Raw genomic sequence first — 14,749 nt, 5'->3', positions numbered from 1 at the left:
TACACAAACGCAGGCACACACCCACCCAACAGCCATCCTCCTCACAACAGCCTCCGGCCCATGCACCTTCACCCAAATTCAGCAAGGGAACACCTCCTACAACCACTACCTCTTCCTCCACTCCCAAACCCATTCCATCTTCCCGTCAGTGTGTCTAAAAAACGTTTCCTGCCAAACCTTGACCTCTTCCTTTCACCTCCCCCCCTGTCCTTCCCCTAAGGCCAGGCTTTCCAGTTCCCAGCCCAGCACCTCAGCCACCAAATCCCCAGGCACAGTGGTGCCAGCAACTGCGGGGTCATCGAGTGCGCCACCCATCAGGGCTGCCAGTGTGCCACGTAGCAAGGGCAAGGACATTCCGCCACCTGCCAAGGTGAAGAAGGTGCCCACATCCCAGAGGGAGAAGCCACACCTACCAGCCACCAAGGGCTCTGCAAAAACAAAAGGGGATAGTGTCAAAACACCTACGGCACCATCAAAGGTGGGGAAGGGACAAAAGCAGAAGAGCAGGACAGGGCACGGTGGCACCGACTGAGGGACCAGTGTCACCCCTTCTGTCCACGACAACACCAACCTGTATGGTGGCGAACACCGCAAGCTGCCCCGCCACCAGTCCTGCCACCTGCTCCGCCACCTGCACCGCCACCTGAACAGCCACCTGCACAGCCACCGGCACGTCTGCAGCCTCAGCGACAGTCCCCAGCATCTTCCCCAGTGGGCAGCTGTCCAAGGCTGCAGGAGACATCCTGCTGTGTTCCTCAGCAGGTGCGGACCCATGAACCACCGCCAGCACCGCCATCAGCCCCGCGACGTGCTCGGACAGTGGCACCACTGCTGACATGACTACCATCCCCAGTGGTCAGTCGTCCAAGGCTAGAGGAGACTTCCTGGACCCTGGCCAGGTTCCATGAGGCATGACTTCCATCACTGTTTGCACCTGCAGGTGGAAGGCGAAGACGCAGCAGTGTGGGGTATGTCGCTGCCTCCATGGCGTATCATGCTACCTGTTCCTCGGCAATCTTGTGGCACACACACCCAGGTGAGGGAATGGTACCAGCCACACTGCACGTAGAGCACTCTGGGCACCATGCCCCCTGCAGAACCAGTGGAGACATACATCCACTACCTCAGTCTTTGGCAGGATGAAGCACTTTGGGCACCAGGCCCCCTCTAGAACCAGTGGAGACATACATCCACTACCTCAGTCCTTGGCAGGATGAAGCACTCTGGGCACCATGCCCCCTCCACAACCAGTGGAGACATACATCCACTACCTCAGTACTTGGCAGGATGAAGCACTCTGGGCACCAGGCCCCCTCCAGAACCAGTGGAGACATACATCCACTACCTCAGTCCTTGGCAGGATGAAGCACTCTGGGCACCAGGCCCCTTTCAGAACCAGTGGAGAATGACATCCACTTGAGAGAATGTGGCTTTGCACTCCCCAGGATAAAGCAGTAGGCAAACCACCCACTGGAGAGACTTGAGAGACTGTGGCTTTGCACTCCCCAGGATAAAGCAGTGGGCAAACCACCCACTGGAGAGACTTGAGAGACTGTGGATTTGCACTCCCCAGGATACAGCAATGGGCATGGAGCCCCCTCGTGCAGCAGTGTCATCGTGCGTTCATCTGGCTGAGGTGCACCCCCTCGCTCTGAGGTGCCTGTTTATTTTCGATCTGATGCCCCAGCAGTGTTCTCTCCGTTTTCAGACAGGTATCTTGTGTGAGCTTCGCCCATGCATTTTGGGACCAGTGGTCCACAGACAATGATTGGTACACTATCCGGACTTGTGTAGTTGGTGTACATATTTGTATATACTGAATTTAGAATTTTGCCTATCAGATTTTTCATGATTACGATCATTACAATCATTTAATTTTGTCCTTGCTTTCTTCCGGGGGGTGGAGGGGTGTATATGTAGTGTTGCTGCATGTATTTGTGTGTATGTTGTTGTGGGTGAGGGTGGGGTAGGGGTATTGCGTGTTACGTGTTTGTGTCACTCTCTTTTCCCTCCCTCTCCCCTGTGTTGTAGGTGCAGTACTCACTGTGGTCATCAACGGCGTCTGTCCTGCTCCTGATAGAGCAGGAGGAAGAGCAGCATAGGCAGGACCTGTAGTTCAGGCTCCATGGCATCCTGGTTCTTCAATGGGTGTCGAGAGGTGAGTGTTTTCCCTTCTGTGTATTGTTTCCGCCGTGCTTTTGATAGCGTTGGTTCCGCCCCAGAAAAGGTGGCTGATAGGCCTGTTGTGATAGGGTGGGTGATACTTTGTCCACCGCCTGTCTGTTGGCGGTTACCGCCACAGTGTTTGTTTCTACCGCCTTGGCGGTCGGAGTGTTAAAGTGGCTGTCTATGTTGGCGGTTTCCGCCATGGTCGTGATTCCATTTTTTTTTCCGCTGGCCTGTTGGCGGTATTACCGCCGCTTTAACACCGACCGCCAGGGTTGTAATGAGGGCCTAAGTGATGAAAAATAGAGAGAAAACTGCTTAAAAGCCTAGAATGACTTTTCCAGGTCCTCAGAGTTTGCCGATGCTTGTTTGAAAATGTTCTCGGCATTCTAGTGATAGTGTGAATGAAATAGGTATTGCACTTGCACAGCTTATGCAAACTGCAGGTGAATTGTGATGTTTGTGAAAGTTTAGGGAGTTTCCATACTCCAAAAAGTTGTAGTAGGAGTTTGCGTGCTCCGAAGTTTGAGAGTAGGGAAGTTATCGAACTTCACATGTGTGTGGCGCTTTGTGCTCAAAAATGTTTGGCGTAGTTGTTGTTATACAGGCCCTGCGAGATCTAAGACTCCAGAGTATATTGAAAAGTGTATGAGACACTTGGTTTTTGTTGTAATTTGTCTGTTTAGTAGGTTGATCAGGCGTGGTCGGCAAGCCCGAGTGTAAGTCAAAGTGAGTGAAATAATTTTTGACTGAGATGTGACGACTCCTATGTGCACCAGGACAGACCCACTGATCAGTTGAGAGTAAAATTTGTGGGTCGAATTTTGCTTGCGAATCAGGGAAACTGAGAAAGAAAGAGTAGCTGCTAGAGTGAAATGCCATCAGGGAGAAATCCTAAAGGTTTCTGAAGCAACTGTGTTATCCTACCTGTAGTAATCTGACAAATTGGGTTTTGATTTTGTTGAAGTGCTCGCAATAATTTGCTTTAATTTAGTGTAAATCTGAGTTGAGGAGGGCAAGCTGCAAGACTTTGTCAGCCGCTGTACATGTGAGTGTGACGTCGTTGGAGCCACACTGGGATAGGTTGGTTAGTGAGAAGGGGCACACACGGATTGGTGGACAATAGTGAAGCTTCATTGGTTGAGAAGGGTAGGTGAAAAGGATTTTGGGATTAAAAATCACTTCCTGATTTGATTGAGGTAGCGTACATTTTGCAAAGATTACATTTTTCAAAGCTTTAAAGAGTGCCCAAAGAGGAGGTGTGTATATTCCAGCAACAATAGGGGAGGCTACTCCACCCGAAGGTACACCTGCATATGTAGTTTTCGAAGAGCGTCATGCCTTTTGTTGAAGCATCGGTGCAAAGTGACAGAGAAAGATGGGTGTTTAGCATTTCCTACACCTTTGGGACATTTAATTTGCGGATTTTAGAGAATCTGAGGAGGGTACTATACGATTTGAAATCCCTCCCAAGGCCAGCACAGTTCGAAGCATTAGCAATCTGGGAACAAGTAGCTAGACAGCAACAACAGTTAAAATTAGAGAGAAGGATGAGTAAGGCTGAAAAGACACTAGTAGAGGCTAGATGGGATAGTGATCAGAAATGTTGGGGATCTGAGACTTTACAGGGAATAAAATTGTTTCACGCAAGAGAAAGAAAAGGAAGCGAAGAAAGCTACCAAAAAGAAGGATACAGGTCCTTCTGAGGGCAAAGAGCAGAAATTGACAGAGGCTAGAATGTCTTTGACTCTCATAAAAGACTCAGATGTTGAGGAGTTCATTTTACAGTTATTGAGAAATCGCCCACCGCCGTATGCAGCGCATGAGAGAACCTTGAATGCTAACATAGATCCTACAGCACCGGCACAGGCTGAACGAGACAGAGTCAGATATTAATTAGTCCTAGAAAACCTTCTGCTTCATTTGCTGAAAGTCCAATGCCACAGACGAGTGTTCACAGAACTTACCCTGATGTGCCCATCATAGATGCAGCAACAAACCCAATATTGCCAACAGGACAAGTTTACCCAAACCCATCATTGGTTCAGACAGTCAACTCCGCATTGAATGCCTTCAATGTTATCACAAATTATTCCAAGGTACAGAAATGTCTTCCCTGATGAATCCAAGTACGGGAAAAATGCCCCTGCAAGGTGCAAATATCAGACCTGGGGCCACATGTAGCAAATTTCAGATTTGCGACCCGCAAATTGCGAGTCGCAAATCCAAATGTAGGATGGTGTCCCTGACACCATCTGCAATTCGCAAGGGGGTCGCAAATGCCCACATCATGAATAATCATGAGGTGGGTCGCAATTTGCGATACCCTTGCGAATGGCGGCCCTCACAGGGATGGTGGTCTGCTGCGGACAGCAGACCACCACGTCTGTGACTGCTTTTCAATAAAGCAGTTTTTTTTGTAATACAGCCCATTTTCCTTAAAGGAAAATGAGATGCATTACAAAAACAAAAAATTTAACGTTTTCGTTTAATTTTTTCAGAGCAGGCAGTGGTCCGGTCCGTAGGACCACTGCCTGCTCTAAAAAAATGTTTACAGTGACATTCACAACGGGGAAGAGGTCCCATGGGGACCCCTTCCCTTTTGCGAATGGGTTAGCACCCATTTGAAATGGGTGCAAAATGCGATTGGTTTGCGACCGCGTTTGCGGTCACAAAACAATCCTACATTGCACTGCGAGTCGCAATTAGGAAGGGAACACCCCTTCCTAATTGCGAGTCGCAAACCCATTTTGCGATTTGGTAACCAGGTTACCGAATCGCAAAACAGGGTTTGTGCATCACGATGTGCTTTTTGCACGTTGCAAACAGCTAAATTCGCTGTTTGCAACGTGCAAAAAGCTACCTACATGTGGCCCCAAGTCCAGATGCAGTGTCAGTACCAGTTACCATTGGTCCAGTCTTATCTTTGTTTGCACTGGGAAGTAGCTAGACTAAGAGACAGAGAGCCCTGAGTCAGTACTTATCAGGAGGGAGACGTGAGGATAGTGCCAGATTGAGATCCCCCATAAGACCGACACCTAGTGAAATAGGACCATTAATAGACTAAAGACCTTATAAAGCTCCTTCGAATACTGAGGCAAAGTCATGGATAAACACTAATCTGAGCTTAGTGACACCAGAGGTTCCAAACCTAACCTTACAGCAGTTGCCGAGTGCCCAGTCCAACAATATTTCACTGCAAGGCTTGATAGCCAAACAATTAACAGAATGGTTGGAAAAACTGAGTAACTCTTGAAGCGATCCTAGTGGAGGGAATTATATAAACTATACTAGACTTGTAATGGAAGTAAAGGAACTGATTGAAGGGACAATGGGAGTATACAGACTTGAGTCATACACAGAAGATGAACTGAGATCCTTGTGTCCAATAATCACCAAAAGAGCAGGAATTATAAATCAGAAATTGGCAGAGATAGCAGACAGCTATGGCATAGACCTTGAGATAACTAAACATTTGAAGAGGAGTTACAGGTTAGAATTTGATGCAAAGGATTTTGAACACATGAGAACTGCAGGAATGAAAACGTACCTTAGAGAATTGCTTCAAAGTATTCAAACATGGAGAGCATGGACAAATGGGAAGACAGATGGGTGAAGAAACAAGAGAAAAGAAAAAGGGATTCTGTAACTCCTCCTGCAAATGAGCAGCAGGCTGAGGACACAGTACAAATGTTACCGATGAGAGAGATTCCGGGAGGGAACTTTGTTCATGTCCCTTGGAGCCGAAGTGACATTTTGTCATTCACAAATGACTACCCCAGACTGAGGGAGAAGCCAATAGAATGGTAGCAGCAGATAGATAGATTTGTGAAACTTGCAAAATGCCTATGGGAAGACTTAAATACTCTGTTAGTGATAGTAATCCTGGCGGACTTGTGGGTGGGGTGCAAGAGGAGTGTAGATTGGCCGACAAGCAAACCAGAGAGAGATCCAGCAACAGGTGCACCATCTTCTGAAGTAATTAAATATTACTATAAGGTGATTGAATTTCTGAAAACAAGAATTTCGCCCAAAACATTGATTGGCAACGTTTAGACAGGGCAGCCCAGGAAGCAAAAGAGTCAATTCATACCAACTATGAGAGATTGTTGCAGGCGTTCAAACATAACAGTGGTACAGAAACAATTGAGCCAAAAGACATGATTCATTTTGTGTTCAGACTTGTTGAAAAATTGAGACCTGAAATCAGTCAGATGATTAAGAGCCATTTGATTTGCTGGCACGCAAAACTGATTGATGAGGTGTTACAGTATCAAAGTACTGCAGCGATGAGATTGAATTGAAGCAGAGAAAGTTGAAAGAGAAGGCAATGGTGATGCAGATTAATGTGGCACAAACAGGGTTACAAAGGCGTTTTCCACAGCACCCACAGCAGGGAAAAGTGGTGTTTCAAAATCCAGGCAGAGGTAGAGGTCGTGGAGGAATGGGAAGTGTGAATCGTGGTCCTGATTTAAATACAGCAGTAGTACAAGGTGAAGCTCAAGGAATGAAGACAATTTTGCTGTGTCAAGCTTGCGGAGGCTTGGGCCATTGGAAACGGTAGTGCCCGTTGGTAAATCAGGGAGGTGTTGTTCAGCAAATGAGTGATGTCAATCCTTTACCAAAATTTGAGAGGGCCAAGAATGAGAGGTCCAAATCGGAAGCTTCAGAATAATGTGAATCAGATGCAAGGTTTTCAACCAATGCAGCAGGTGCAGTTGCCACAATAACAGATACCCCAGGCACAATAGATGCAACCTCATGTGCAAATGGTGCCTAGACAACAAATCCAAACACCTGAAGCCCCAATGGAATAGCAGCAAGCGATGCTTTCTCAGCCAGTCACAGGACAAAGGTTTCACCAGAGTAATAACACTGTACACCAATTCCCCTTACACAGTGAGAATGGAATAAACAATGAGTGGGTGAGTGAGAGTTTGGATGAGGAAGAGTGCGTGTTGGCCACATCACAAGAGGTAGGTCAGAAAGGTCCCTACGTTAAAGGAAATGGGATTGGTCACAAAATCTCATTTTTGGTTGACACTGGAGCTACACGCTCTACTGTAAGAACTACTGAAGTTCCAAGCTTACCTCTTTCAGGGAAAACAGTTCAGATTGTAGGAGTTGCAAACCAATATTTAACAAATCCAATTACCAGTACCAGTCAAAACTAGCAATTTTTGGGGACTACACAAATTCGTAGTTTGCGGCTCGAGTCCTGTGTCCCTACTGGGAGGGGATTTGTTGTGCAAAACAAAATGCTCAATTACTTGCCCAAATGATGGAATCGAAATTCAGACTAACAGTGATGATGAAGAAGACTTACTCACAGAGGCAAATTGTGTTACAGTGAATGAGGAATACCCTCTGATTAGTTTATTTCCAGTTTTTACTGTGAGACATCTTCCTGCCAATCTACAGGAAACTTTTAAGATGAGAGAGTGGAATTTGTCAGGAAAGAATATCAGGCTGATAAAAGGGATTGAACCAGTTAAAGTCACAGTCAAACCAAATGCATTTTTTTCCCAGATTCCTTAGTACCACATGCTCAAAGAGGTGATTGAAGGTTTACCACCAGTAATTGCAGAATTTGTAGATCAAGGTGTTTTGAAAGAAGTGCTGAGCAGTCCATGTAATTCACCAATAATGGGATTGCGTAAACCATGTGAGAAGTTTTGAATTGTTCAAGATTTGAGAAAGATAAATTACATTGTGTTTAATTGTTGCCTGGTGGTACCCAATTCAGCGGTAATCATTTTCCAAATCCCATGTGATGCTGAATGGTGTACCATAGTGGACCTGTCACAAGCAGTTTCTCTTCTATTTCAAAGTTTTTAATCAAGTCTACAGTTGGTGTAGAATCCCACAAGGGTTCTTAGAGTCACCTTCCATTTTCAACCAGATCTTGAAAAATAATTTTGAGTCACTGGAGATGCCTTGCCAGTCAACATTGATGCAGTACATTGATGATTTGTTGATATAGTCCAACACGAAGGAAGAATGCAAATACAATACAATTGCTTTGTTAAATCACATAGGGTAAAATGGACATAAAGGCCCTCATTACAACCCTGGCAGTAAATCCCGCTTACTGCCATGCTGAAGGCCGCCAACATACCGTGGCCCCGGCGGAAATCCGATACAGGTATTACGACCCAGATCGCGTAATCCACCACTATACAGACACCCACACAAGTTCGCCACACCAAAGGTCAATGATAAACTGGCAATAGCAAAACCCACACCGTCATGCCAACAAGAATACGCCCACACTATCATGACCCACGAATCAACGCGGCGGTCTTTCAACCACGGTAATCCATTGGCGGTACACACTGCCGCGCTCAAAATACACACACACTTACAAAACAAAACCACATTGGACAATTCAAAATACACACACCTGATACACATACACACACCACACCCACAACAATATAAAACACACACCCGCATTACCCACAACCCCTTACAACGACATTTTTGTGAAGAAGCACAGAGAGAGAATAGCTAACACTACACCAGCATCCACAAGCACACCACACCATCACTCATACAACATCCACACACCTCAAAGAACACACGCCAACACAACATTTCACACAGCACAACAAACATCACCTCACACATCACCCACATCACATCATGGCACCTCAAAGACACCCCAGGTTTTCTGAGGAGGAGCTCAGGGTCATGGTGGAGGAAATCATCCGGGTCGAGCCACAGCTTTTCGGATCACAGGTGCAGCACACCTCCATTGCTAGGAAGATGGAGCTATGGCGGAGAATCATCGAGAGGGTCAACACAGTGGGACAGCATCCAAGAACAAGGGATGACATCAGGAAGAGGTGGACCGACCTACAGGGGAAGGTGCGTTCCGTGGTAACCAGACACCAGATTGCTGTACAGAGGACTGGCAGTGGACCCCCAGCTCCTCCCCCACAACTGACAACATGGGAGGAGCAAGTCTTGGCAATACTGCATCCTGAGGGCCTCGCAGGAGTAGCAAGAGGACTGGACTCTGGTAAGTCAAATCTTTACTACTTTCACCCCCCTACCTGCATGCCATCACATACCCCCACCGTCCCCCTCACCCCATCACTCCAACACCTCACATATGCCCCACTATCACAATGCACCCATCCCAATACCAAGCCCTGCATGCAACACCAAAGCATGGACACCCTTTGCCAAAGCATGTCCAGTACAGACACCCAAACAGACCCCAAAACACTAATCACACAATGGCAAACATAACAAGGCAAGCACAGGAGTAGAGAGTAACTCACCCAATGCACAGGATGGCACACACAGATACCAAAACTATGCATTTACACCCCAATAGGACCCATACCCAACGTCACCAGACAGGAGGTGCCAGACATATCCAGTCCCCCCCCAGAAAAGGCCCACAGTGACGACAGCAGCTTTGCACGCCTGGATCTGATGACCAGCCCGTCCCATCAGAGACCTCTGGACAGTCGGTTCCCCTGCCACAGTCACAAGCCACCACAGAGCCTCCCCCCTCAGGAGACACCATCAGAGCACCCACCCAGCGGACCCATCCCTCTGTCCCCAGGACACGTCCATCAGCAGTGTGTCCACCACTACAGGGACCCTCAGGCAAACCCACCAACCCAAGACAATCAGGGACCTGGTGTCAGTGGCAGTGGGCACACGGTTCAGGGAACAAAGGCACAGGATAACAGGGAAGCTGGGAGGACTGCTGTGTGATGGGGGAGGACAGGTCCAGGGAACCCACTCTCCACGAGGCACTCTCCAACATCATGGGAGCATACCATCATTCCCAGGAGACCACGGTACTGGCCAAGTTTCAGGAGACCCAGCGGCTGCAGAAGGAACACTACCTGGGGATCAGGGAGGACTTGAAGTCCATCAACACCACCCTGGTCACCATTGCAGTGGTGCTGGCAGACCTGGCCAACACCATGAGGGACCCAGTGGCACACAAACGGTCCCCTGACACTAGCCTGAACGATGAACAGCCCTCCACCTCTGCCAGCGCTAGTGGACAGGAGGCCCTGCCACAGGAACAACAGGCCACCAGCACCCCACCTCCTGCAGAAGGAGAACCACCCCGCACACGGTCCCTGAGATCCAGGAACAAGACAGAGAACATTGCCAAGACCCCCACCAGGAAATAACACTCTCCTGATTGTCACCCTTCTGTCCCACTTTGCCACCCTGTCCACCTGAAACTGCCATTGCTCCCCTTCCTATGGCCCCTTGGACAGAGACTGAACTCTACCATGGACATTCCTCCGCCATCACCTCAGCCCATTGCACACCCCCCTCCACTTATTAGCACAGAAATAAACACCCTTGAATCACAAATCAATCTGGAGTCAGCCTGTATTTTTACAAATGTGTAATTGCAACCTTTCGGAAATATAGCAATGTCAATGTTCATGTTCACACACCAATGTTACACAGTTGTTGGGCAGCAGTAAACATAGCAGAGGGCACAAAGTGGAACCCAGATCTGTGAAAGGGAAAGCCAATGTCAGGGTCCATATACAGAGGTAACAAGGCAGATTCATGCTATGTCCTACAGTAGTATTGTATTGTAGCCATTTTTAATGTAGCTTTTTGCGCGTTTGCTTAAAGTATTAGGCCTCTGTGCACTTTGCCCTAGATGCATTTTATTTAGCCTCGCAGTGTTATTTTACAATAACCACTTTCACTGTCTTGTTTTATTTTCTTCTATCACACTGTTTAGCTTACTTCAGCACTGAAGTTCTCAAACAATACATTCTTGCTCGCTCTGTGCTTCAGTCAAGGATACAGTCTGGTACATTGCCGATAGACGTGGTAGAAGTTTAGTCTTTAGGGTTTGTAGACACATTCTTACGTAGGGAAGTTTCTTAGAACACCGGCGTGTTAGTTATAAAAACACTTCCTAGTCCTGGTACACGTAAGAGGGAGATTCCGACCAGGAAACCACAACTAGACGCTGACTGCCCTGTTGCAGATGCTGATCCCGATCACAGGCCTTTGCTCAGGTATGAGGGTCGATGTCCTCCCGGGGAAACCTGAAAGGCAGGCTTAGAGCTTAATATGCTGTGCTCAAAATAGAACTTAGAAGAGAGAACGTAATCTAGTTGCACTATGATAGCGTTATTCTTATGTTTCACTCTCCTCGTTACTATTTCAATCCTACTGTGTTGTATGGTTCTGGTTATTGTGGCTCACGCCTTGTTATCTAAAATTGAGTCGTTTTATTAAACCAATGTTTAAAACTCAAACTGCCTTTGTCATTTATATATGAGACCACACTGTGTATGAGAGAACTGGTTGGGATCTGAGTGACCACGACTTCCCTGGGAAGCACTAAGATGTCATGTGCTCGGCTGCCCAATTGTCTCTTCCCTTTGGGAGAGATGAGGCACTGCTAGTTAGCCGGAGCTCAACCCGGATTTGGAGTGACAAGGGTCCTTCGCCGTGGGTTAGACTTAGTCCCCCACACTGTGAACGATCTTGCCGCCCAAAAATCCAGTAGTCTCATTAGGATAATGAGAGCCTACGCGACATGGCGACGCCAACGATTGGTCTGGCTCTAATTTTCGGGTCCACCAGTCTCTCTCGGTCTCATATATGATAATGATCCCTCAGTTCCTTTAACGGATACGTCCATGGCACTGAGGACTTCCACCACTGCGATATAGCTAACCCTAAATATAGCAGATGGTTGTTCAAGCTTGAACTGTAAAAGGAAAGACCCCGTTTTGGTGTGCCTTCACTGAACCAACGCTGTTTTTCTAATGGCGAATCCCCAGGTAATACAAAGAGCTCTTAATATGAGACAGCCACTCACCGCACATTTGCTTGCACATGGTCGTACGAACCAGGGTGGTCCAGTCACGTTTGTGGTGGCCGCCCCTGCAGGCTAGAGAACAGAACTTTTCTACTCCTGGGCCACATTTCCAGCAGTTGATGGGAATACAAATACATTTCACATATATACGGTTGCAAATGCGCCTGGCCAGTACAGGGCGTATGTATACCTAGAGATACCTCTATGTTATCAAGAACATAATAATTGGCTTGATGGCGCCTTACCCCATACAATATTGCCAGTAAGGTTAGCTCCACTGAGTAATGATTGTCCGACCTGGCCTTTATTGGCCACATATACACCACATCCTGCGGTTGCAAATATGCCGGTGGCTGAAGTTCGTCGTTTATATACAGACTTAATGGCTACATATAGACGCTTAGTACAATTTGTGATGCAGACACTAAATACAAACCCAGCGCGTGCTGCTCCAGCACAACCACATGCAGTTGCTCCAGGTATAAATCCGGTGACTGTACATTCTATCATGGGTAAAGTTCCAGCAAAACAGGAGGAGACTCCATTTTGGCCTGCACAGAAAATTAATACGTTGGAGGCGGTATTGCCCCATATGGGACCTCAGGACAAACATAGAATATTAACTATGTGTTTACCATTTGGCATGGTTCCCACAGTGGAACATTGTAATACATGGGGTATGGTGTTTGCCGCGCTCTATACAACGGCACACGGTACACCGGCCTTGGGCAACCTACGGGAAGTGCTTAAACAAATTCAGGATGAATACAGGGCTGCCCCAGCCTTAGATTTAGGAATGCAACTGATGGGCAGCTTTGCCATGGTTTCCTCAATAATATTAAGTAATCTTAAAGGGGAGGCAGTTGCTCTTGCGGTGTGCATGCGTCTTCGTGATGTCCCGCAACTAGATCAGGAGTGGGAACTGCCTAAAATAATAGCGGAAACATATTCCAGTATGGGTCGAGATAGCCTAGGGGTTAGACCGCAAAAAACACAGTTTCAAGGAAACATTAGTAATGAAAATACTAAATAGCAACATGAGGGTAATAAGAAGCGCTGGGAGAAAAAACAACAGACACCTAAAAAAGAAAGGGGAGAATCTCAGCGTACGGAGACCCCGCAGAATAGGTATAATATCAGAAATAGGGATAATTTGAAGACGCCTGATAGATATCAATACACTGATACACGCCAATCTCGTTCCTTTCAGGACTCATCGGAAAAGAGAAATGAGAGAGGTGGGCGGTCAGAGCGGAGAACAGAGTGAGTGAAACCAAGACAGGAATCACAACGCTCTTCGGAGGTTTCTGTCAAGAAGGAAGAGAAACCGATACAACAAAAACAACAGTTTAAAAAGAAAAAGGTGGCGGCAGTCTCAGTTAGACATGCCACACAGGAAGAGAGTTCTCTTGAAGAACAAGACATGGGCACTAGCACTGCTAGACAGTCGGCAGAGGCCACAATAGCTCACCGGAATCTTCTAGAGCATCTGGAGGTGAAAGCAACTGATGACTTCATACAAGTCGAAACAGCAGATATGCGTGTCTCTGAACCCGATAGGGTGTATACAGTGACTTTACAATTGGAAGGAGACATTGAACGCACTATAAACGCAATCTTTTGGGATCGTGTAGTAAAGATATATGACATTTTTCTGGCTGAACAGGATTGGCCGCCTGACTTTGTTCGCACCTGCCCAGTTGGGGAGGAGGTTATTAAACCTTCGTTCTCACCACTTATTCCAGGGGAACTCGCAGAGTCCTATTGCATCAAGTGGGCTCTAGCACAAGCACCTGCCTTATATAGAAATCACATAGGGTGGGATAGGGATTCTCCATATCATGTAATTCTGATTAAAGGTGAACCTCAGCCACAAACGCAGTATCCAATAAAACATGAAGCAAGGGCACCGGTGAGGGAAATACTTACATAACTGGAATACCAGGGGGTAATTGAACCCTGTGTCTCACCAATGAATAATCCCTTATATTCCCTGTAGCTAAACCGGACCATTCATATAGAATAGTCTTAGACTACAGACATTTGAACGGACATACACGTACATATGCTATACAAAATTCACATAGCACCGCACTGATGAACAATATTGTGCAGAAAAAATATAAAACAACTTTAGACATCTCAAATGGATTCTTCTGCCAGAATATAGCACTCGAAAGCAGAGATTTGACAAGCTTTAGCGCGTTAGGCTCCCAGAAAAAATTCAGTTGTTTGCCTCAGGGGTATAAGAATAGCCCGGGACTGTTTGCGGCTTGTGCGACTGCAATTTTACACGAGTTGATCCCTGAAGCATTGTCATATGTAGATGATATATATCTCACGGATGACGAGTTACTACAACATTTAAGACGGGTAGCCCGCATTGTTGTAGGGTTTGCCAATATTGGCTACAAATTTAACTTAAAAAAATCTAAAATTGCCTTCCTCAGCATCATATTCCTTGGATATGAGCTGTCGAATGAAGGTAAGAGCATAGTGCCACAATTTTTAGAAAAATGTGCACAATTGCAACCACCTAATATGATTAAGAAACTCCAATCATTGTTGGGCTTTCTGAATTTTGGCAGAACATACATTCCTGATTATGCTCCCCGCATAAAACCTTTATATGAATTAATCCGTCCTGATTTTTCAAGCAAATTCTGGACAATTGAACATACACATACTCTTCAGGAGTTACAAACAGATCTCCTAGCTGCAAAACATTTACATACACGGGACAATAAG

The sequence above is a fragment of the Pleurodeles waltl genome, chromosome 9 (genome assembly GCF_031143425.1).
Source record: "Pleurodeles waltl isolate 20211129_DDA chromosome 9, aPleWal1.hap1.20221129, whole genome shotgun sequence".
Lineage (NCBI taxonomy): Eukaryota > Metazoa > Chordata > Amphibia > Caudata > Salamandridae > Pleurodeles > Pleurodeles waltl.
Note: the sequence above shows the minus strand (reverse complement) of the source record.